Here is a 25,535-nt window from a genome sequence, read left to right on the forward strand (position 1 = left end):
CACTAAACTGAGAGGAGGGAACGAAGTGACATGATTATAAGCTCTGGATTGCCACAGCCAAAAACATGACTGAGGTAGCTGTTTCCACGCTTGCCGTTTGACGTAAGAAAACTACTAGGCACTTGGTCTAAGCGTTAAACAAAGCTTTAATCAACTGTTTTACAACATGGAGATCTAGTTGTGTCCTTCACTAGCTCCTGTTAAAGAATGTCCTGAGCAAGCTGGGCCCATGCCCGAGTATTTATACTCTCCCTGGACAACGTCACCAGCAGGCCGCCCAGTATTATTTCATAAGTCATTTCCACATGAATGACAAGATTCATGTCACCGTTCATATGGTTTAGAATTGACGCCTCTCGAGAGTGCTGCAGAGGCAGAAGGAGCAACTCTGCTCCTCCTTGTTGGGGTGGCCGCTTGCTAGGCTGCACCTGCGACAGGAAACTTGAGTGGAGCAATGCCCAATGCCTGCTCCACTTGGCAGCCCCATTTGCAGAGGGGCCATAAAACTGGCATTAGCCCCCTTCATTAACATATCAAGGAGTCCAATGCATGATTTAGGTGGTCGCCCAGGATGCCTTTACCAATATGGCAGGCCCGATGGGAAAACGGGCGCATCAAGGACCAATTTCTACTCCAATGTCTCACAGTCAACAACAACAACTTGTATTTATATAGCGCCTTTTAACGTAGTAAAACGTCCCAAGGCGCTGCACAGGTGTATTATAAGACAAAAAATAAATTTGACACTGAGCCACATAAGGAAAAATTAGGGCAGGTGACCAAAAGCTTGGCCAAAGATGTAGGTTTTAAGGAGCGTCTTAAAGGAGGAAAGTGAGGTAGCGAGGCGGAGAGGTTTAGACAGGGAATTCCAGAGCTTAGGGCTTAGGCAACAGAAGGCACGGCCACCGATAGTTGAGCGATTATAATCAGGGATGCTCAAAAGGGCAGAACTGGAGGAGCGCAGAGATCTCGGCGGGGGGGCGGGGGGGGGTGCGGTTGTGGGGCTGAAGGAGATTACAGAGATAGGGAGGGGGCGAGGCCATGGAGGGATTTGAAAACAAGGATGAGAATTTTGAAATCGAGGCGCTGCTTAACCGGGAGCCAATGTAGGTCAGCGGGCACAGGGGGTGATGGGCGAACGGGACTTGGTGCGAGTTAGGACACGGGCAGCAGAGTTTTGGATCACCTCAAGTCATTCAATAGTCCATCCTTCCTTAGGTTTATATTTCAGAGTTCAATTTTAAGGGCCTGTTCCTTCAGGTCCAGGCTGCCTCCTAGTACTCGATCTCTGATGGGGTTTTTCATGTAGCTTATTTTTTTAAACATTCTATACTGCAGCCTGGTCATTCAGCTTCACTCATAATCTGCAGCAATGATGTTCAGGCCCTGTTTATGCAAATAGCCATACTTTAATGAACACAAGCTCAAATTCCATTTGCATGTTTAATGTAGCGAGAGTGCTGGTGCTCACCTCCCTGTCTCTTTGCATCAGTTGTTATGTGGCTGCCAAGCAGACTGATATTCAAGCCTCTGTTGAACTCATTATTTCCACAGTAATTCTCCGATTCCAACAAGAACAGCGCTACTGCGGTGATGCTTTTTTTGGTGGATTTCTACTCCTCACCCTGGAACAAGAGGAAACCAAGATTTCTCCAGCGTATTATCCTCAAATGTTTTGCCATCCTCTCCCAAGATAAGTCAAAGAATCGAAACTGGGAGATAGGCAGCGAAACTCCATTAAGTTTGAATTCAATCGGAGAATCCAAATGCTGGAAGAAAACGCCCTTCGGAGAGCTGATAAGTATCCAGTAACTCTGGATGTCCTGAGTGACTGATGAACGGAGCTCCCAGCATGGGAGGCTCCAGTCACACTACACGGGTAGCATCAATACAAAGTGGTTTTGCTTCACACCAATGCTCCAGTTATAATGTAAATGATGAACCAAGGCCACACCTGAATCCACAGCAGAACAGCCTGAGACTTGCTGTAATAGCAGCAGAAAATGCTGGAAAAACTCAGCAGGCCAGGCAACATCCATGGAGAGAAAATAAAGTCAACGTTTCGGGTCAAACCCTTTGTCAAGACTGAAGACGCACAGGAAATTAAATAGATTAAAAGGCCAGGCTGGGAGAGATGAACAAGGTTGAAGAGCCAAACGGAGATCCCGTCGAAGAGAAGAGCAGAACTTCTTCAAGGTAGGCATTCCTAGAAGAGGTGTGGCAGTGAACCAAACACTGGTACGACAGCAAAATACTGCAGATGCTGGAAATCCGAAATAACAACAGAAAATGCTGGAAAAACTCAGCAGGCCAGGCAACATCCGTGGAGCGAAAATAGAGTCAACGTCTGAGACTTCCTGTGACTGGCTGCTTTGACTAAAAGAAAAAATAAAGTCTTGCGGTTTATATCGCGCCTTTCATGACCTCGGGACATTCCAAAGCGCTTTACAGCCAACGAAGTACATTTTAAGTGTACTCACTGTTGCCGTGTCTATTGGCTCCCTACCTACACTTTAAACTAACTAGTCGGGGGGAGGTTCCTAGAGAGCAAATAATAAAAATGACAACAGAGAAGGTCATAGACTTAGGTAGCAGTGGGGAAATTAAAAACCAGAGCGTGTCAGGAAGGGGCAGAAGGTATGGAGTAAAAGGTAAAGTAATAAAAAGGGCAAAAGCAGGAACTAAGTGTCACAAAACATATTTGAAAGTTCTCTATCTGAATGCACGTAGCATTCGTAACAAAATAGATGAGTTAATGGCACAAATAACTACATATGGGTATGATCTTGTGGCCATTACAGAAACATGGCTGCAGGGTGACAATGCCTGGGAATTAAACATACCAGGTTATTTAACGATCAGGAAGGACAGGCAGGAAGGAAGGGGAGGTGGGGTGGCTATGTTAATAAAAGAAGGAATCACTGTAATACAGAGAAATGATATTGGGTCAAAAGATCAGGATAATGAAACAGTTTGGGTGGAGATAAGGAATAATAAGGGGAAAAAAACACTAGTGGGCGTAGTCTATAGGCCTCCGAACAGTTGCAACTCGGTTGGACGGAGTATCAATCAGGAAATAGTTGAGGCTTGTAATAAGGGAACATCTATAATTATGGGGGATTTTAACTATCATATTAATTGGACAAATCAAATTGGGCAGGGCTGCCTTGAGGATGAGTTCATTGAGTGTATTAGGGATGGGTTTCTTGAGCAGTATGTAACTGAACCGACCAGGGGGCAAGCAACCTTAGATCTGGTCCTGTGTAACGAGACAGGATTAATTAAAAATGTCCTAGTAAAGGATCCCCTTGGAATGAGTGACCATAACATGGTTGAATTCCATATTCAATTAGAGGGTGAGAAGGTTGGATCTCAAACAAGCGTGCTAAGCTTGAATAAAGGAGACTATGAAGGTATGAGAGCGGAATTGAGTAGAGTGGATTGTGAAAATAGGTTAAAGGGTAAGACGATACATGATCAGTGGTGTACATTTAAGGAGTTATTTTACAACTTCCAAAATTTTTTTATTTCACTGAGAAGAAAAGGGTGTAAAAGAAAAGACAGCCATCCGTGGCTAAGTAAAGAAATTAAGGATAGTATTCGACTAAAAGCAAGGGCATATAAGGTAGCCAAATCTAGTGGGAGGATAGAGGATTGGGAAAACTTTAAAAGACAGCAAAAAATAACAAAAAGATTGATTAAGAAAGGGAAGATAGATTATGAAAGTAAATTAGCAAAAAATATAAAAACAGATAGTAAGAGTCTTTATAGTTATATAAAAAGAAAAAGGGTGGCTAAAGTAAATGTTGGTCCCTTAGAGGGTGAGACTGGGAAATTAATGGTGGGAAATATGGAGATGGCAAAAACACTGAATGAATATTTTGTATCAGTCTTTACAGTAGAGGACACTAAGAATATCCCAACACTGGACAAACAGGGGGCTATGGGGGGGGGAGGAGCTAAACACGATCAAAATCACTAAGGAAGTGGTACTCGGTAAAATAATGGGACTCAAGGCGGATAAATCACCTGGACCTGATGGCTTACATCCTAGGGTCTTGAGGGAAGTGGCGGTCGGGATTGTGGATGCATTGGTAATAATTTTCCAAAACTCCCTGGACTCAGCAAAGGTCCCGGCAGACTGGAAAACTGCTAATGTAACACCCTTATTTAAAAAGGGCAGTAGACAGAAGGCTGGAAACTATAGATCGGTTAGCCTAACATCTGTGGTAGGTAACATTTTGGAGTCCATTATTAAGGATACAGTAACAGGACATTTGGATAACCATAATTTAATAGGATAAAGTCAGCATGGTTTTATGAAGGGGAAGTCATGTTTGACAAATTTGCTGGAGTTCTTTGAGGAAGTAACATACAGGGTGGATAAAGGGGAACCAGTGGACGTAGTGTATTTAGACTTCCAAAAGGCATTTGACAAGGTGCCACACAAAAGATTATTGCTTAAGATAAAAAATCACGGGGTTGGGGGTAATATTCTGGCATGGATAGAGGATTGGCTATCTAACAGAAGGCAGAGAGTTGGGATAAATGGTTCATTCTCAGACTGGCAATCAGTAACTAGTGGTGTTCCGCAGGGGTCAGTGCTGGGTCCCCAACTCTTTACAATCTATATTAACGATTTGGAGGAGGGGACCGATTGTAACATATCAAAGTTTGCGGATGATACTAAGATGGGAGGGAAAGTAGTGAGTGAGGAGGACATAAAAAACCTGCAAGGGGACATAGACAGGCTAAGTAAGTGGGCAGAGATTTGGCAGATGGAATACAATACTGGAAAGTGTGAGGTTATGCACTTTGGCAGGAAAAATCGTAGAGCAAGTTATTATCTTAATGGCAAGAAACTGGAAAGTACTGAAGTACAAAGGGATCTGGGGGTCCTGGTGCACGAAACTCAAAAGTTTAGTATTCAGGTGCAGCAAGTGATTAAGAAGGCCAATGGAATGTTGGCTTTCATTGCTAGGGGGATAGAATATAAAAATAGGGAGGTATTGCTTCATTTGTACAAGGTATTGGTGAGACTGCGCCTGGAATACTGCATACAGTTTTGGTGTCCATACTTAAGAAAAGACATACTTGCTCTTGAGTCAGTACAAAGAAGGTTCACTCGGTTAATCCCGGGGACGAGGGGATGGACATATGAGGAGAGGTTGAGTAGATTGGGACTCTACTCATTGGAGTTCAGAAGAATGAGAGGCGATCTTATTGAAACATATAAGATTGTTAAGGTGTTGGATTGGGTGGATGCGGGGAGGATGTTCCCGATGATGGGTGAAACTAGAGCTAGGGGGCATAGTCTTAGAATAAGGGGCTGCTCTTTCAAAACTGAGATGAGGAGGAACTACTTCACTCAGAGGGTGGTAGGTCCATGGAAAATGCTGCCCCAAAAAGCTGTAGAAGCTACATCATTACATAAATTTAAAACAGAAATAGACAGTTTCCTAGAAGTAAAGGGAATTAAGGGTTACGGGGAGCGAGCAGGAATTTGGACATGAGTCTAGGTCCGGATCAGACATGGCCCTGTGGGTAGCGGAGCGGGCCCAGGGGCCGTGTAGCCTGATCCTGCTCCTATTTCGTGTGTCTAATTCTGTTAGATTCAGGAGATGGTTCTGTGATAGTAGATTGGCGGTTAGGATCAGATCAGCCATGATCTTATTGAATGGCGGAGCAGGCTCGAGGGGCCAATTGGCCTACTCCTGCTCCTATTTCTTATGTTCTTATGTTCTTATGTACACTACCATTTTAGCATCAGTGTGAAACTAAACTCCTTTGCACAGTTGTGGTAAGCTACAGCAGTGACAGAACTGCAGCCCAACTTGTATCAGGAATTTAAGTTATGTGGAAAAGTTAAGGAAGTTGAGCTCATTTCCTTTGGGGAAGAGGTGATTTCAATTTTGGCCTAATTTGAAGTTTTTTAAGATTATGAAGAAACTTGACAACATAAATTCAGGTACATCGCTCGCTATAGTGAAGGGGCACTCCTCTTGCGTGCCGGGCTGCTTTCCCAGCACCCCGCTCCCCGGTGATCCAGCAGGGCCCCGGTGCGCGCAGCGCTAGGCCCCTCTCCTTTAGTCAGGGGAGGGAGGCCTGTAATACCGCGGTGCTACGTGCTGATGCGCGTGGCACTGTTGTACGTAGCACCGTGATATTGAATAGTAGTCCCCCAAGAGGGAGGAGGAGCGTTTCCAGTAGTGCTCCACCTCCTGCTTGGGGCGCTACCATTGAATTTATGGCACAGGGGTGCTAACTTTTTCAGGGCCCTAAAAGTAGCGCGCCGGCGAAGTTAGCGCCCCAAAGGGGGCTCGGCTGAATTTTTCCCCCAAAGTCTTCTGCCTTGAAGTGCACTGTTACCTTTTGATAGTTTATGGATTTAATCTATTTTTAGCACACTCATTAACACATTGCCCTAAATTCCTTTCTATGGTATTTAGCCCAACTACTTAAAAGGTGTTTATTTTGATTGGGTTAACTTGTACATTGAAATAGCACAGAACAAATACAATCACAATCATGCTGCACTAAAAATACCATGCAATGGGAACTAAACCCATTAAACAGGCATGAAAACAGACATTGAAAAAGAGGGACAGGTTACAGAGAAAACAAATGTTCAGACAAAAATATATACTTATTAAATGTTACATTAATAAGACTGCAATACATGTCAGTAAATAAATCGGTGATTCCAAAGAAACAAGCATCATAATTTATCATGGCAATGTTTTTAATTAGAAATTGTGATGGAGATTGGGACAGCTTGCCATGTTCTCTTATGCCATCAGATTTTTTCTATGTACATAGTTCTAGGAAACGACTACGCTTCATTTAATGCATCATGAAGAGTACCTTTGTAACACATTTTTATTATCTGTCTTTGGGATGAGGTTTTGACGAACACATAGGGCTGGATTTTCATTCAGAAGTCGGGAAGGAGGCGGGACTACAACTTTCGGGTTGTAGTCCCGCCTCCATCGAGATGTGGCCAATCCACGCGATTTTCACTTGCTTGACCTTGTTGAGCCCGCCCAGCGGGCTCAGCAGGCCAATTAAGGGCCACCCGGCAACAGGTGACATCACAAACTGAAATTTCATCTGTCAAGACGTGTTGACAGATGAAATATCAGTGTTTCACAGCTGCTTGAAGCTGTCAAACACTGACAGTCTTACTTCTAACCTGAGTCCTTCTACGCAGACTCAGTTAGAAATCTCGCCGGCACTGAAAGCTGCAGGCTGTCACTTTTGACAATTCGCAGCCATTCTGCTTTCTGTGCCGGTGAGATGAGTGACTCCCTAGACCTAAAGGAAGGAAGGCTGAAAAGGTAAGAAAAGGTATGTAAAGCTTATTTAATCACTTTAGACACACCAAATACGCTTACCTTTGCACTCATGCACACATCACTTACCTGAACACCGACATCTCGACCCCTCCAAGTCCTTCAACCCGATGGCCCGACTCCTCTAACCTGGCGTGGTTTGGAGCCGTCGGGAATCCCTCACGGTAACCTTCAAAATAGGGATTAGGCTAAAAGCTGCCTGTTAACTACCTGTTAACAGGCGGTTAATTGGCACTAATCCCTTCCCGCCTCGGGTCGGCGGGTCCCAGTGCGGGGCGGGTACCCGCCTCCTTTGAAACTGGCATGGAGGCGGGTTTTGGGCGGGATGGTGTCGGGACCCCCGAATTCGGGATTTTAGCTCCCCCGCATGCCTAAAAGCCCGCCTCACAGCACACTGAAAATCGACCCCATAGCCTAGGCTGACACTCCAGTGCAGTCCTGGGGGAGCTTCTGCTGCATTGTCAGAGCTGCCGTTTTTCGGATGAGAAGTTAGATTACGTCTGCCCTCTCGGGTGGATGTAAAAGATCCCGTGGCACTATTTAGAAAAGAGCAGGGGAGTTCTCTCCGGTGTCCTGGGCCAATATTAATTCCTCAACCAACATAACAAAAAACAAATGATTTGGTGATTTACCTCACTGCTGTTTGTGGGAGTTTACTTTGTGCAAAATTAGCTGCTGCGTTTCCCAACATTACAACAGTGACTACACGTCAAAAAGTACGTCATTGGCTGTAAAGCGCTTTGGGACGTCCTGAGGTCGTGAAAGGCGCTATATAAATGCGAGCCTTTCTTTTTCTTTTAAAGGCAGTGCAAAGTTATATTTTCACGCAGAAAATTAAGAATTCACCCAAATATTTGGAGCGAATTGGAAAGTAAATGCTATAGCATAATTGAAAAGGCAATTGGATATTTTAAAAGGTATTTGGAAAGTAAGAATATAAAAGGATCGTGGGGTAGGGAAGGGAAATGGCATTAGAGTGGATAGTTCTAGTTGAAGAACTATTGCTAGCACAGGAGCAATGGGCTGAATGGTCACTTTCTGTGATTTCAAGTGTTTAATATCACAGTAACATTTTCTTCATGACCACATTGTACGTTGTGTTATTTTGCCCCTCCCAAAAACCAGGATTCTTTGCGCATAAAAGTAGGATCAGACAATAAACTCTTGGTTGCTGTTAAATGCGTAACTAGTTTCCAAATAGATATTGGTCCAAAAATGGCTGTGCCAGGCTAACAAATGCCACCCAATGTTAGTTAGACTTGCCCTTGCCCGTTTAATGTCGGCGATATTTTGCCCCACAAGATGGTGGAAGTGGGAGATGGACACGGCGCAGCACCCTCTACAGGGCATCTGGGACCTGAGTGAACAGGGCAAGAAGTGTGTATCTCCTTAACCAATCAGAAATTAACAGCGCAAGGCCTGAACAAGGCAGCATAAATTACAGTGGGTGAGTTCAATGTCAAATCAGAAAGAGAAATAAAGAGAGGGAAAGAAAGATTTGATTAAGAGAGAGAGAAAAAGGAGACAGAAAGAAAAAAAAAAATCTCCAACAATTAAAACCTGAAAGAACGAGACTCCGCACATGTAATAGTTAATTTTCAGTGCCAGAGAGGTTGACTAGCAGTAATTAACACTTATCACGTTGTTAAAACGGTACTTAGACTTGAATTGACTTGACTTAACTTTCTGTGGCGAGTATACTCTGTATCTACTGCACAAGTACAGGAACTTCACAGCATCCATGCATTTCAGTGGTGAACCAGACAGTGAGATGCCATTTTCGCAAAGCTAACACGGAGCGCCGCATCTGCCCTCGCCTGAAATTGCTGTGTGATTTGCACATAAATAATAGCGAGCCCTATTAGCCTCATCGTTATTTTGGCAGCAGTTTTTGGGCCATTAGGCTCAGACAGATTATCCTTGCGTCAAGATTTCTATAAACTGCAGATAAAAGCAATCAATTTATAATCTTTGCACCACATCCCAGTGATTCATCCTTTCAGCACAAACAAATATAACAAGAAACACTTATTTTTACATAAAGGTGATTAGACCTGTACAATGGGTTCCCATTTCTTGGTACAGTTTGATGGTATGATTACGCCCAAATCAAGAATTTGCATTTAAATGCTATTGGAATTTTTAAGTGTATCAAGATAACTACACAATAGAACTGCATGGGTAGTGATTTGGACCAAAGGAATTCTATGCTTGTATAAAAATAGAAATGGCCATTTATATCATTACAGCTGTTCCTCTCCACAGACCATATATAATTTGCAATATAAGGAAACTGGGCAGGCAGTGGGTGAGAACATTATCATTTCATCTTTTGCACTTTGGCTTTTCCCTAAATTGTATGTGTAACCGTCAAATCTAAATTGAGCTTAAACAGTTTCTAGTAAACTTGGCACCTTACTACCACACCACCCACAAATTGACAGAAAATAGACAACTTTTGAGGGGAAGAGAGAGAAAGGGGGAGAAAGAGAGAAAGGGGGGGGAGAGAGAGAAAGGGGCAGAGAGAGAAAAGGGGAGAGAGAGGAAAGGGAGAAAGAAAGAGAAAGGGGAGAGAGAGAGTCAGAGAAAGGAGAGGGAGCAAGAGAAAAGAGAGAGAGCGAGGCAAGGGAGAGGGAGAAGTGAGAGAGAGGAGGGAGGGAAGAGAGAGAGAGGGAGGAAGGAGGGAGACAGAGAGGAGGGGAGAGAAGCGGAGAGAAAGGAGAGGGAGAGAGAAAGGAGTGAGAGGGATAGAGCGAGGAGAGAGGGGGACGAGGGGAAGGAGAGCGCAAGAGACGTGCGCAAGAGGACAGTGAAAAGATAAAGAGGGAGAGAGAGAAAAGAAAGAGAGAAAAGTCTGAGAAATGTTTGGAAAGTGCTTCACATAGAATGAATTAGATTGTGCGATCCTGGCTGTTATATTGTTATATACAGGATGACAGGATGACTGCTATGGAAGTGGAAAAGTTCCTGATACAATAGAGGGTGCACTGTTAAATTTGGGGTTAAGTATGTTGTATGCAGGGTAAAGAGAGCTTTGTTTTACACTTGGCCTGAGAGTGCATGCTGCTAACTCTGAGGAGAAACTTTTTGAGGCCCCGCACACAGCTGGTGGCATGGGGCCTCACAAAATCCACCCTAACCTAGTTAATTTATCCAGAGTCATTTGACAACCATGCATCTCTATTATACTAGTCACCCAGTCATCTAGCCTGGTGGTCCCCACTCCAGAGACTTGAGCACAAAATCCAGGCTGACACTCCGGTGCAGTGCTGAGGAAGTGCTGCACTGTCGGAAGTGCCGTCTTTCAGCTGTGACGTTAAACAGAAGCCCCATCTGCCCTCTCAGGTAGATGTAGAACGATCCCATGTCACTATTAAAAGAATATTAGAGTTCTCCCTGGTGTCCTGGCCAATATTTATCCCTCAACCAACATCACTGCAAAACAGATGACCTGGTCATCATCTTATTTCTGTTTGTGGGAGCTTGCTGTGCTCAAATTGGCTGCCCCGTTTCCTACATTACAACAGTGACTACACTTCAAAAATACTTCATTGGCTGTAAAGCGCTTCGGGGCATCGTGGGTGGTGAAAGGCGCTATATAAATGCAAGTCTTGCTTTGTTAACACCATTTTTCCAGGGTTTCCATGGCTCTTCTGTCAAAGTTACGGCAGATAATTGGGAGAACCCCAGCGGAAATGACCTCCCTAAGTTTGAAGTGTCCTAACCCGCACCAGGTCCCGTTCACCCATCTCCCCTGTGCTCGCTGACCTACATTGACTCCCGGTTAAACAACGCCTCGATTTCAAAATTCTCATCCTTGTTTTCAAATCCCTCCATGGCCTCGCCCCTCCCAGTCTCTGTAATCTCCTTCAGCCCCACAACCCCTTGAGATATCTGCGCTCCTCTAATTCTGCCCTCTTGAGTATCCCTGATTATAATTGCTCAACCATTGGTGGCCGTGCCTTCTGTTGCCTGGGCCCTAAGCTCTGGAATTCCCTGCCTAAACCTCTCCACCTCGCTACCTCTCTTTCCTCCTTTAAGATGCTCCTTAAAACCTGCCTCTTTGACCAAGCTTTTAGTCACCTGCCCTAATTTATCCTTAAGTGGCTCGGTGTCAAATTCTTTGTCTTAAAATACTCCTGTGCAGCGCCTTGGGACGTTTTCCTACGTTAAAGGCGCTATATAAATACAAGTTGTTGTTGGTGTTGTTTAGTGGAATTGTATCTTTCAGACCCCCTCGGCATAGTTCAGGATTTCAGATGTTCACACGGAGAAGTAGACTCCTAGTTCCAAACTATGTTTCTACACGGCTTGCAAATATACAGCAAAAGACATGGTGAGAAAAGGTTTGTCAACGGTGACCCTGTCTACTGGACAACGCAGCCTTGTACACCACTCTCCCTGACCAGTAGTATTACCAAGTCTTGGGGGAAAAAAAGGAAAAAAAAAACCTGGCCAATTAAAGGAAAAGTTCTGGGAAATTCCACCCTCCCCTGACTCTATAAAACAATCAAGAAAGCTCCAGGTAGCCGTTGTTACCCATGTTGTGACACTAGGTGAACACAAGTAACCCACATGCTCCCAGCCCACCCCAACGTGCTCCTCCCTCAGAAACTTGTCAAGTTCCTCCTTAAACGACTTTACTGGGGAATGTGCACTTAACGTTTAAAAAAAAGAGGTTGCCAACATATGGACACATTGAAACATATTACTCACACGGACCAATTACTGTGGCAAAAGTGAGGCACGGTTCATCTGGCTATTTTATGTTTCCAACCAAAAAGGTTTTGCCAAACACTATTTCATGAGGCCACTGTCCCTTTAACTTGTCTGGCCAATGCAGATGAACAGATATTAAACCTACAGAACTCGGCATCCTATACATAGGACAGTCTGATCCTCAACTGATGGGCTTTGTAGTGACACTTGATATGCACTTGAAGTGTCGTAACCTACGCACCAAGAGCTGTGAAGTGGGATTAGGCTGGATAGCTCTTTTCCGGCCGGCACAGACATGATGGGCCGAATGGCCTACTTCTGTGCCATAAACTTCTATGATTCTATGATTTATGCATGAGTTTGTTAATTACTTTGAGTGACTATTTCTTTGTGAGGCAAGGCAGCTTACAGTATTTCGAAATCTGTCTTCTTTAAAGAGTTACAACCTAAGCAATCATTTCAGTCAGGTTTTGGCATCATTTCATGACTTAGTAAAGCATTTTGCTGGTCTTTTCTCCTGAGTGAAAGTGAATGAAGCACCATTACTTTTACAAACACTGCCTTATTCAGATTTCTGACTGGCTTCTCCTGAGCCCGGTTAGTGCTCTAGGTGTCTCTTGAATCCACTGCACTGCTTTCATGGAATAGCTCTAATTGTGCAAGTTTGTTGTAAAACCCAGGGATGGAGTTGAAGGGCTGGATGTCATCTTGATATTGCTTCCTAGTACAGGGAACTCTCGTTTAAACGGCACCTAAATATCCGGAATTCTCTATTAACCGGCAAAATTCTCACTCCGAAAACAACACCTCAATAACCGGAAATATTGCCGAGTCCGAGTCTCCCGCGGTGGCCGAGTTAGTCAGTGGGGGTAGTTCTCCAATCTGCCACTACTCGGCTTCTTGGCACTGTCGGAAGTCCGAACACCTCAATACCAGGAGTCTGACTCTCCCGCGCTGCCAGTAGTCGCTTCTGATCTGCCATTTTGGAATAAGTGTACAGTCAACTACAGTACTGTATACTTTTGTTTACTGTATAAGTTTTTTTTTACTGTTAAGTAATTAAAGAGTTATGGATTACCCTCAACTGGCAGTACAGTATTTAATCAAGCATCTTCCACCATCCATTTAACACAACATTCTGTAGGTGAGGACCCAATTACTGTATACTGCACATTTCTTGATTTTTTTATTTTTCTTTGTTAAAAATAGCCTCGGTAGCTAACCCTCTCCGCCATCCGGAATTTTTGATCAACCGGCACCATCCCGGTCCCGTCGGTGCCGGATACCAAAGAGTTTCCTGTACTCGGACTGAAAAATTAAGCCTAGTTGATGAATCGTAATCACAAGACAGAAGCGGGCAGAGTTATGTGTGCTGCATGTATGTATGTTTGTTGGCGGTGTGTGCAGGGAACCGAAAAACAATCACAAATTCTAAGTAATCCAGATCAGAGCATTTGGGTAACTGTAAAATGTGGTGTAGAAGTAGCAGTCGACGGTAGATCTTTCTCACTGTAAACCTGGGGCTGAGAATTAGTGGTATTAAACTGTAGGTACTGGTCTTGGACAGCTACCTATAAAGTGTAATGTGCAGCTGGCAGACCAGCCGTGGCTAAGTGGTCCCATTCCAGAAACTTAAGCATGAAATCTAGGCCGACACTCCAATGCAATGCTGAGGGAGTGCTGCACTGTTGGAGGTGCCGTCTTTCGGATGAGACGTTAAACTGAGGCCTCGTCTGCCTTCTCAAATTTGACACTGAGGCCGCATAAGGAGGCATTGGGGCAGATGGTTTAAAGGAGGAAAGAGAGGGAGAGAGGCAGAGAGGTTTAGAAACATAGAAACATAGAAGATAGGAGCAGGAGTAGGCCATTCAGCCCCTCGAGCCTGCTCCGCCATTCAATTAGGTCATGGCTGATCATCCAAATTCAGTACCCTGTCCCTGCCTTTTCCCCATATCCCTTGATCCCTTTAGCCTTAAGAAATATATCCAACTCCATCTTGAATATATTTAATGAACTGGCCTCCACCGCCCTCTGTGGCAGAGAATTCCACAGGTTCACCACTCTCTGGGTGAAGAAATTCCTCCTCATTTCAGTCCTAAATGGCTTACCCCTTATCCTTAGACTATGACCCCTGGTTCTGGACTCCCCGGCCATCGGAAACATCCTTCCTGCATCTAGTCTGTCCAGGCCTGACAGAATTTTATAGGTTTCGATGAGATCCCCTCTCAGTCTTCTAAATTCCAGTGAGTATAAGCCCAATCGACACAATCTCTCCTCATACGTCATTCCTGCCATTCCAGGTATCAGCCTGGTGAATCTTCGCTGCACTCCTTCCATGGCAAGAACATCCTGTTGTGTATGTACCTTTAAGAGAATAACTGGTCTCAGACTGCAGTACCGGCAGTGACCACCCCTGTATAAAAGGCGCTATTGAGCCTCTGTGTTTTTAGTTTCACTATTGACTTCCACCAGTAAAGACTTACTTTGTTCACTCCTGCTGTCCGTGTCTCAATTATTCACGGACGTAACACTGGCGACGAGTAAGAAACGAACTTACCTGCAACTCGGCAGCACCTCAGACGACGTTATTGAAGGTCGAAGCCAGAAGAAAGAAAGAAAATAATAATAATAAATAAATAAAATCCAAAGAAACTCGAGAAACGGGCGTCGACCGTGGGCAACCGCCCTCCAAATCGTCGGATTGGAAACTTGCAGGAGAGACTGTCCAGAGCCAGGCTTGGTTCCTCGGTCTGTGGTTTCCCAGCTAATCGGGCTGGTGGCAGGTAGTGCACTGATCCTTCTTGGGCTGCGGCGGGCTGAAGCTCGATCGGGTGGCTTTTCAACGGGGCCGGGCAGCGAGTCGGGAAGCAAAGAGAGAGAGAGAGGGTGGAGCACACAGGGCGCGGCCGGTGCTTCGGAGCCGGGCAGCGTTCGGACCTAAGAAGAGGGAGGGAAGTGTCCCAGAGGGTCCGCTCCACGACGGGAAAATAATAAAAGAAGAAAAAAATAAATATTAAACGCGCAAGAAACCGTGGAAAGCAGCGCTAACAACAGCGGGGAAGAAGGCAAAGCGCGAGAGGCGCCATTTTGTTAAATCGGGGAAGAAGGCAAAGGAGGCAACATTTTAGATTTGCAAGATGCCGAAGACTGGCTGTATCACTGCTTTTGATAATAAAATAGAGGACTGGACCACGTATGTGGAAAGAGTCGAGGTATATTTCGAGGCAAACGCAATAGCGGAGGGGAAAAAGGCATCGATATTGCTAAACTTAATGGGCGCTAGAACGTACGGCCTATTGCGGGACCTGATTACTCCAGCCAAACCGAAGGCGAAGAGTTTTAATGAAATTGTTGCTGTCCTACAGGAACACTTAAACCCTGCACCGCTGTTGATAGCAGAAAGATTTAAATTCCACAGGAGAACTCAGCACAAAGATGAGAGCAAGGCTGAATATCTTACGGAACTACGCCAGCTATCAAAGCATTGCCAGTTCGTAGCAGGACTGGCAGATACCCTACGGGACAAATTTGCCTGTGGACTTCTGAGTGAAGGAACACAGAAGAAGTTACTCTCAGAGAAAGAGCTGACGCTAGATAAGGCTTTCAGCGTGGCAGTATCATATGAAGCAGCAGCCAGGGGAGCTGCAGAAATTCAACAAAAACCACAGGAATACGGCACCCACGAAATGACACGTGGATTTGCAAAATGTTATCGCTGCGGCAGAACTAACCATGACCAGAAGGACTGCTGGTCCAAAGACAAAATATGCAGGCAATGCGGGAAGATGGGACACATTGCATGAGTTTGCAGGTCTGGGAAGAAGACCAGCAACAACAAAAAGGCTACTAAGGAACCGTACAAGAAAGTACAAAAGATGACGGACAGTAGTTCCGAAGACCAGATGAGCGATAGTGAATCCGGGAACAGGAGACTAAGCTGTCTGAAACTTCACAATGTAATCGCAAAAGAGGATCACCGAACCATTTGGGTCACCCTCACAATAGCAGGGTCCCAAGTTAAAATGGAATTGGATACAGGATCAGCGCTAACCATCATGAATCGACGAGACTACGAGCGGCTATTTTCACACATACCCTTGAGAGACATCCATCGTCTTGATGATGTATACGGGGCAAAAAGTATACCCCAGAGGAAAAATAAGGGTGCCTGTCAAATACAACGGCAAGAAAATACGGAAATTGTATCTCTACATACTGCCAAATGGTGGACCACCGTTATTGGGACGGGAATGGATCAGGAAGATAAACTTAGATTGGCACTCCATTCATGCAATGACGGTGGACGGTAAAAAAGATGAAGACGTCACTCCTGGACGATTGTCAACAATCTTAGCTAACGCCAAAGAGGTATTTCAACAAGAACTGGGCACTCTTAAAGGCGTAACCGCCTCGATAAAAATAGAAGAGAATGCAGTTCCCAAGTTTTTCAAAGCAAGACCGGTACCATATGCAATTCGCCCAGCCGTCGAGGCAGAGCTGGAGAATCTGGAGAAGGCAGGCGTGTTGTCTAAGGTCGACTGGAGCGAGTGGGCGACACCCATCGTTCCTGTCATGAAGAAAACGTTAAGCAATAAGTCCGGGGAGCCAAGGAAGATTCGCATCTGTGGGGATTTCAAGGTGACGATGAACCCGGTCCTTCACACAGTACAATAACCTCTTCCAAGGATAGAAGACATTTTCGCCTCACTGTCTGGAGGGAAGCGTTTTACAAAAATTGACCTAGCACAAGCATATTTGCAGATGGAGGTTGAGGAGTCCTCTAGGAAGTATCTCACGATAAACACTCACAAAGGTCTTTACCAGTATCATCGATTGGTATTCGGAGTAGCATCGGCTCCGGCGTTATGGCAAAGAGTGATGGAACAAGTCCTGCAAGGGATTCCGGGGACTCAGTGTTACTTGGACGACATCCTTGTAACAGGTGAAGATGACAGTGAACACCTTAACAACCTAGAACAGGTGCTCACTAGACTACGGGAACATGGGCTGCGAGCCAACCGCCCCAAGTGCGAATTTTTTAAGAAACAGATATCGTATTGTGGCCACGTGATTGATGAAGAGAGGTTACATAAGCCCCCTGACAAAATTGAAGCAATTGTTAAGGCCCCAGCGCCTGAAAATGTGTCGCAACTGAGGTCATTCCTCGGATTGGTGAATTACTATCATAAGTTTTTGCCGAATTTGTCGACAATTCGGCACCCACTGAACGCCCTGCTACGAACGGGGGTAGCATGGAAATGGAGCGATGATTGTAAGCGTGCTTTTCAGAAGAGTAAGGACTTAATCACTTCAAGGGAACTATTGGCTCACTACAACCCAGCACTGCCAATCAGGCTGGCGTGTGATGCGTCTCCCTATGGCATTGGGGCGGTACTGTCACATAAATTCCTTGATGGTTTAGAGAGGCCGATAGCTTTTGCGTCACGCTCGTTAACTTCTGCCGAGCGTAACTACGCCCAGATTGACAGAGAGGCCCTCAGCCTAGTGTGGGGGGTGAAGAAGTTCAATCACTACCTGCACGGTCAAAAATTTACTCTACTAACCGATCATCAACCTCTTGTCTCCATTTTCAACCCTCAGAAGGGCGTACCGATAATGACAGCACAATGGCTGCAGAGATGGTCCCTTTTCCTAGGGGCACACCAATATGACATCGAGTACAAAGGAACTAAACAGCATGGAAATGCTGATGGATTGTCACATCTACCGTTGCCGACGGTGGAAGAAGAAGACCTTGCAGTGGATCCAATGGAGTTATTCCACTCGACCATAGTCGAATGTCTCCCTGTGACGAATGCAAACATAGAAAAGGAAACACGGAATGACCCGACACTATCACGGGTCTATGATTTAACGGTGAAGGGATGGCCAGCACATGGCGAACCACTGCTGCCAGCATTCTCGCCGAGAAGAGAACAGCTGTCAGTGTGCAGAGGAACCTTGATGTGTGGATCCAGAGTAGTAATTCCACCTAAGTTGACGGATAGAGTGCTCAATGAGCTTCATGAGGGTCATCTGGGTGGGGTAAAAATGAAGAGCTTAGCCAGAGCGTTTGTGTGGTGGCCGGGAATCGATAGAGAAATCGAAGAGATGACCAAGAGCTGTGCAGGATGCCAGAAGGTCCAAAACGCCCCACCACAAGCTCCTCTGCATCCATGGGAGTGGCCCTCATCTCCATGGCAAAGGGTGCACATTGATTTTGCTGGTCCCTTCATGGACTCGATGTTTTAATTGCAGTGGATGCACATTCAAAGTGGCCAGAGGTAATAAAAATGTCCTCAACCACCACGGAAAAAACTATCACAGTTTTACGAACCATATTCACCAGGAATGGGCTGCCTGAACAGGTTTGCTCTGACAATGGACCACAGTTTGTGTCTGAAGAGTTCCGGAGGTTCTTAAAGAACAATGGTGTTAAGCATTACACATCTGTCCCATATCATCCAGCCACTAATGGATTGGCCAAGAGGTTTGTCCAAACATTCAAGAAGGCTATCAAGGCAATGTGTAATGAAGATATACCCCTACAACACAAGGTGGACAACTTCTTGTTTGCCTACCGGAATGCGACACATGCGGTTACCAACCAAACTCCAGCCATGATGTTCTTCAATCGAAGACTACGATGCCGCTTGGATTTGGTTAAGCCAAACGTCCGAAGAGATGTGGAGAACAGGCAGTTTCAGAATATGAATGAAAGGCCGACCAGGAGTTTTAAGATAGGTCAACCAGTTTTGGCCCGGGACTACCGCACTGAGAAATGGCAGCCAGGAACGATTTGTACATGACAAGGACCTCTCATGTATACCGTGGACATTGGGGAGAGCATTGTAAGACGCCATGCTGACCAGATTCTAGAGTCACGGGAAAACGTCAACTCCACACCACTATCTGATACACCTGGTAATGAAATCGACGTTCCAATTGCAACTACCGCAGAACCGGTAATATTGGAAGCAGATGAACCACACAACGACATTGATCCCGACTCAACATTGCCAGAAGAACCTGATACACCAAAGAGGCATTATCCAGACAGAATCAGGAAGCCTCCTCAAAGACTGAACTTATAATTGCTTAAACTTAACCAATGTATCTAGCAACAGTAATTGTGATTGTAACTAGTTATCATTTAGTTGTTAAATGAATGTTATGTACTGTTTATCTAAAAGGGGAGGAATTGTTGTGTATGTACCTTTAAGAGAATAACTGATCTCAGACTGCAGTACCGGCAGTGACCACCCCTGTATAAAAGGCGCTATTGAGCCTCTGTGTTTTTAGTTTCACTATTGACTTCCACCAGTAAAGACTTACTTTGTTCACTCCTGCTGTCCGTGTCTCAATTATTCATGGACGTAACACATCCTTCCTCAGATAAGGCGACCAAAATTGCACACAATACTCAAGATGCGGTCTCACCAAGGCCCTGTACAACTGCAGCATGACATCCTTGTTCCTGTACTCGAACCCTCTTGCTACGAAGGCCAACATACCATTTGCCTTCTTAACCGCCTGCTGCACCTGCATGCTTACCTTCAGCGACTGGTGCACAAGAACACTCAGGTCTCTTTGCACTTCCCCTTCTCCCAATCTATTGCCATTCAAATAATAGTCTGCCTTCCTGTTTTTGCCACCAAAGTGGATAACCTCACATTTATCCACATTATAGTGCATTTGCCATGTTTCTGCCCAATCACCCAACCTGTCCAAATCATACTGGAGTTTCACGACATCCTCCTCACAGCATACCCTCCCACCCAGCTTTGTGTTGTCTGCAAATTTGGAGATATTACATCCAATTCCCTCGTCCAGATCATTAATATATATTGTGAACAGCTGGGGTCCTAGGACCGATCCTTGTGGTACCCCACTAGTCACTGCCTGCCACTCGGAAAACGACCCGTTTATTCCAACTCTTTGCTTTCTATCCGCCAACCAGTTATCTATCCAAGTCAATACCTTGCCCCTAATCCCATGTGCCTTAATTTTGCACGCTAATCTCTTATGCGGGACCTTATCGAAAGCCTTCTGGAAGTCCAAATACACCACATCCACTGGTTCTCCCTTATCTATTTTACCAGTTACATCCTCAAAAAATTCCAGTAGGTTAGTCAAGCACGATTTACCTTTTGTAAATCCATGTTGACTTTCTCCGATCCTGTCACTGCTTTCCAAGTGCTCTGCTACTACATCTTTTATAATGGACTCTAGTATTTTCCCCACTACCGATGTCAGGCTTACCGGTCTATAATTCCCCGCTTTTTCTCTACCACCTTTTTTGAATAGTGGGGTAACATTAGCTACCCTCCAATCCATGGGTACTGTTCCAGAGTTTATCGAGTTCTGGAAGATCACCAGCAATGCATCTACTATTTCTAGGGCCACTTCCTTAAGTACCCTAGGATGTAGATTATCAGGCGCTGGGGATTTAGCGGCCTTCAGTCCCATCAATTTCCCTAACACCATTTCCCTACAAATACTGATTTCTTTCAGTTCCACCCTTTCATCAGACCCTATGTTCCCCGGCATCTCTGGGAGGTTATTTGTGTCCTCCTTTGTGAAGACAGAACCAAAATATGTATTTAGTTGGTCTGCCATTTCTTTGTTCCCCATTATAAATTCCCCTGATTCTGACTGCAAGGGACCTTCGCTTGACTTCACCAATCTCTTTCTCTTCACATATCTATAAAAGCTTTTACAGTCAGTTTTTATGTTCCCTGAAAGCTTACTCTCATATTCTATTTTCCCCTTCTTAATTAATCCCTTTGTCCTCCTTTGTTGAATCCTAAACTGCTCCCAATCCTCAGGATTATTGCTTTTTCTGGCCAATTTATATGTCCTCTCCTTGGATCTTATGCTATCCCAATTTCCGTTGTTAGGGAGGGAATTCCAAAGCTTAGGGCCTTGGCAGCTGAAAGCACTGCCGCCAATGGTGGAGCGATTAAAATCGGACATGCTCAAAAGGCCAGACCTCTATCCGATGTCTTCTCAACCTTCTCTGTTCTAAAGAAAAGATTTCTGGTTCCTCTAGTCTCTGCTCATAACTGAAGCCTCTCATCCCTGGCTTTATCTTAGTGAATCCCTTCTGCACTCTTTCTCTGTGGCTCTGAATTCCTTCCACAAGTACAATGGCCAAAAATAGCCGGACTGGGTTTGCTCTAGTCGTGTTGTATGAAGGTGTCTGTCGTGGATTTCTGGTGGCGAGGAGGCATCTGGGTTCCATCGTGGGGGGGAAGCGGCCACGAGTGTGTAAGAGAACATGCTACAATAATAAGAATTTCATCTTTAGACGTGAGTTTGCTAATAACTGAAACTTATGCTAGTTTGGCTACCTACACATCAAAACTGATAGCCCACCAAAATATTTTAATCAGGTGTGAGGTTTTCCAATCTGTTTTTCAAGGCAGCCGGACTTCTAAAGCCAGGAATAATCTTCATGTGGTGAGAATGTGTGATCCATTTTTTGCCATCTACACCGTGTCTGCAGGGTTTACGACAATCTCGAGCAAAAGTTACGGCGGGAAATCAGGAGAACACTGCAGAAATTCTAGCTCGTAATGTTTAGCTGCTAAGAACATAAGAAATAGGAGCAGGTATAGGCCATACGGCCCCTCGAGCCTGCTCTGCCATTCAAGAAGATCATGGCTGATCTTCAACCTCAACTCCACTTTCCCGCTCGATCCCTGTATCCCTTGATTCCATTAGTGTCCAAAAATCTATCGATCTCTGTCTTGAATATACTCAACGACTGAGCCTCCACAGCCCTCTGGGGTAGAGAATTCCAAAGATTCATCACCCTCTGAGTGAAGAAATTTCTCCTCATCTCAGTCCTAAATGGCCGACCCACTATCCTGAGACTGAGACGGAGCTGTCTAACCTGCCCTGTCCCTTTAAGGCCGGTGCGCATGTATCCCTCTGGGGGAAGTAGTCCAAATTGAAATCTAATTGTGGTCAATTAGAGGGCAATTATTGCTTGTAAATCCGTGGGGTCTCTTGGGAAATGCTGGATTTTGATTGAGGAGGCGTGTAGGAGGCGGGACTACAACTTTTGGGGTTGTCATCCCGCCTCCATTGAATTGTGGCCAACCCACGTGATTTTCACTTGATTGACCTTGTTGAGCCCGCCCAGCGGCAACAGGTGACATCACAGATTGACATTTCATCTGTCAAAAGCTTTTGACAGATGAAATATCAGCGTTTGACAGCTGTTTGAAGCTGTCAAACACTGACAATCTGTACTCCAAGTTAATTCCTTCCTCTCAGGCTGATTTAGAGATCTCTCCAGAACAGAAAGTCGAATGCTGCAACTTTTGACAGCTCGCGGCCATTCTGCTTTCTGTGCCGGTGAGATGAGGGACTCCCGAGACCTGAAGGAAGGAAGGCTGTAAAGGTAAGTAAATGTAAGTAAAACTTCTTTAAACACTTTACACACACCAAACACACTTACCTCTGAACTCATGCACCCATCACTCACCTGAACACCGAACATCTCGAACCCTCCAAGCCCTTCAGCCCGACGGCCCACCTCGCTAACTTGGCGTGGTTTGGAGCCGTCGGGAATCCCATACTTCAGCAATAAAAATAGGGATTAGGCTAAAAACTGCCTGTTAACTACCTGTTAACAGGCAGTTAATTGGCACTAATCCCCTTCCCGCCTCGGGGAGGCGGGTCCCAGCACAGGACGGGTATCTGCCTTCTTTGAAACTGGCATGGAGGCGGGTTGGGGGCGGGATGGGTTCGTGCCCCCCGATTTCAAGATTTTAACCCCCCACACACCTCCAATCCCGCCTCCACGGCCCAATGAAAATCCTGCCCATTATTTCCGATAAGGGGAGAAAGGGGATGGTCAAGAAGATGCTATAGAGATTCAAGAGGTCCATGAATGACATGGTTATGCTAGATCTGTAGAAGAAGCAGACTTGATGGACTGAATAACCTTTGCCCATGTTAAGCTTTCTAATTCAATGGGAAATGGTTAGAATTGCCCAAAGTTAATTCTGTTATTAGTGTTAAAGCAGATGAAGATAATGGCCCAGAAATTCGGGTCTCCACGGGCGAGTACGCACGGGGTACTCACCCGTAGGCCCAATGGAAGTGCCGGTTTACTGCATGCACTGTGCATGCGTGGGAAACCGGCACTTCCGTTCCCCTGAAAGCAGGGGTTCAGAGGTCGAACGCGTGCGGGGGAGAGGCTGCGCGTGCGCATTGAACTTACGTTTTTTTTACAGGTTTTCCCGGGAAGGTAAGTGGTGAATTAATTAAAATTAAAACATTTTTTCCACAGGTTTATTATTTTTAAATACTTTAAAGCAAGGTAAGTTTATTTTTAGCCCCGTTAGAAAATAAAATTATTTTTTTCAAAAATTTAAATTATTGTTTAAAATAGTTATTTCATTTAATTTATAGTTTATTTAAAAAATGTGATTTAGAAAAAAAAATTATTTGAAGATTTAGTGATGTTTTGTAAGAAGAAAGGGCCCGTAGTATTTCTAAGTTTGACAGCACTTCCTGTCAGACTTGTGAATGGGCATTTCCCTGCTCCGATTGGCTCCCCATGGCCCACGTGATCCCAGGGGATGCTTCGAACTAACTGCGCCCCTGGGATACGCAAGCACTGCGCGCCGGCAGCTGGACCAGGCCCCGGATCGGAATTCCATGGGGGCCCACAGCTCAATGGCCGGTGCGGTAGGTAAGTGCAGATCAGGGGCTTGCACCCGCGGGAAGCCCCCGACCCAAATTTCTGGGCCAATAGTTACTCATGGCTTCTGAAGCTTTCACTTATTTTCAGATTGGCTAATGGGCTTGAGTCTGATATTAAAGTGACAGCTACTTGTGAGGTGAAGGTGAATACTGAATGGTTCAATCTCTGTTAATAATAATAATAATAATCATCAACTTTATTGTCATTGTTAGTGCACAAGTGCAGTCCAACGAAATGTAGGCTTGCGGCTCCCAAGAGTGTACATTTAGATTAAGACATTTAAACATTCAACATTCATTTGGCTTGTAATACATTAACATAAACATAACCCTAATAAAGTGCATTGGCAGATGTGCAGGCTTTAGAGTTTATTTGTGGAGTTCAGTAGGATGACAGCCCTGGGAAAGAAGCTGTTCCTAAATCTGGTCGTACGGGTGCGAATGCACCTGTAGCGTCTCCCAGATGGCAGGGGGGCGAACAAACTGTGGCTGGGGTGGGTAGGGTCTTTGATGATGGACCGTGACCTCCGTAAACAGCGTTTCTGGTATATGTACTCTATGGTCGGTAGCCGGGTGCCGGTAATGCGTTGGGCAGTTTTGACTACCCGCTGCAGGGCTTTCCGGTCATAGTAGCTACAGCTGCCATACCATACTGTGATACAGTTCGTCAGGATGCTCTCTATTGTGCAGCCTTTACTGCAAATGTTTGCATTTTGGTATAATGTTTAAACAGCAGCATTGCTGCTAGCCAATCATTAAGAATAATGCAAGCTAATTTAATACTTGATTAGCTTAACAATATTCTTAGATAGGACTGCTCAAGTGTGTGAGAATCACCAAGAATAACCCATCAAATTGCACAATTACCACAGGGACTAGTTACTAAGAGGATGGAAAAATAGGAATTGAAACTTGAACTATTTCCTTTTTATTTCAAAGCTCTCCGGTAGCTGTTTCCTTTGACGTAATGAAAATCTATTGAAAGTGAGAATCAGAATCATATTATTTTGAGTTCTAAATATCAAACTGTGCCATTAATTCCTCGATTGAATGTTTGAAATTCCTCTGAGGTTCCATTATGGGTTTATTTTTCAGAGCTGTAATAAATATTTAGAAAGACTTTCAATTTGTTCCATGGCATGCTGTGGGGGTATTACAAAATGTTTCACAATCTGTTTTTTTTAAAAATCTATAAATATTTAGAATTTGCCTCATCTGGATTCTCTAAGCAGTAGAAACTCTTTGGTCTACAAGTTCTAAAAGGGCAATTTGTATCTTGTGAGGGTATTACAGCGCAACTTAAAAGTCTACCAGTTGTGCCAGTAATCTTTTAGTTTGAAAGGCTGTGTCTGGTGTAAATATTTAACACAACCGTCTGATCGTTAATCAGCTGTCCTCGGCTAGCGCCTACACCCACCATGATCGTATATGTTCTGGAATGTTATGATCTGGAACGCACTGCCTGAAAGGAAGCAGATTCAATATTAACTTTCAAAAGGAAACTGGATATATACTTAGACAGGAAATGTTTGTAGGGCTGTGGGGAAAAAGCATGGGGGGAGCGGGACTAATTGGAGAGCTCTTGCAGAGAGCTGGCACAGGCACGATGGGCCAAATGGCCTCCTCCTGTGCTGTATGATCCTATATTTAAAAAAAAACGCTCCTTTCTTCCCTCCCACCCCGTCCTTAAAGCTGGATGACTTTAATGACTGCCGAATGCGCCTGTCTCATTGGGAAAATCAA

The sequence above is a fragment of the Somniosus microcephalus genome, chromosome 8 (assembly GCF_052327205.1).
Source record: "Somniosus microcephalus isolate GS21.2 chromosome 8, FLI_Smic_1.0, whole genome shotgun sequence".
NCBI lineage: Eukaryota > Metazoa > Chordata > Chondrichthyes > Squaliformes > Somniosidae > Somniosus > Somniosus microcephalus.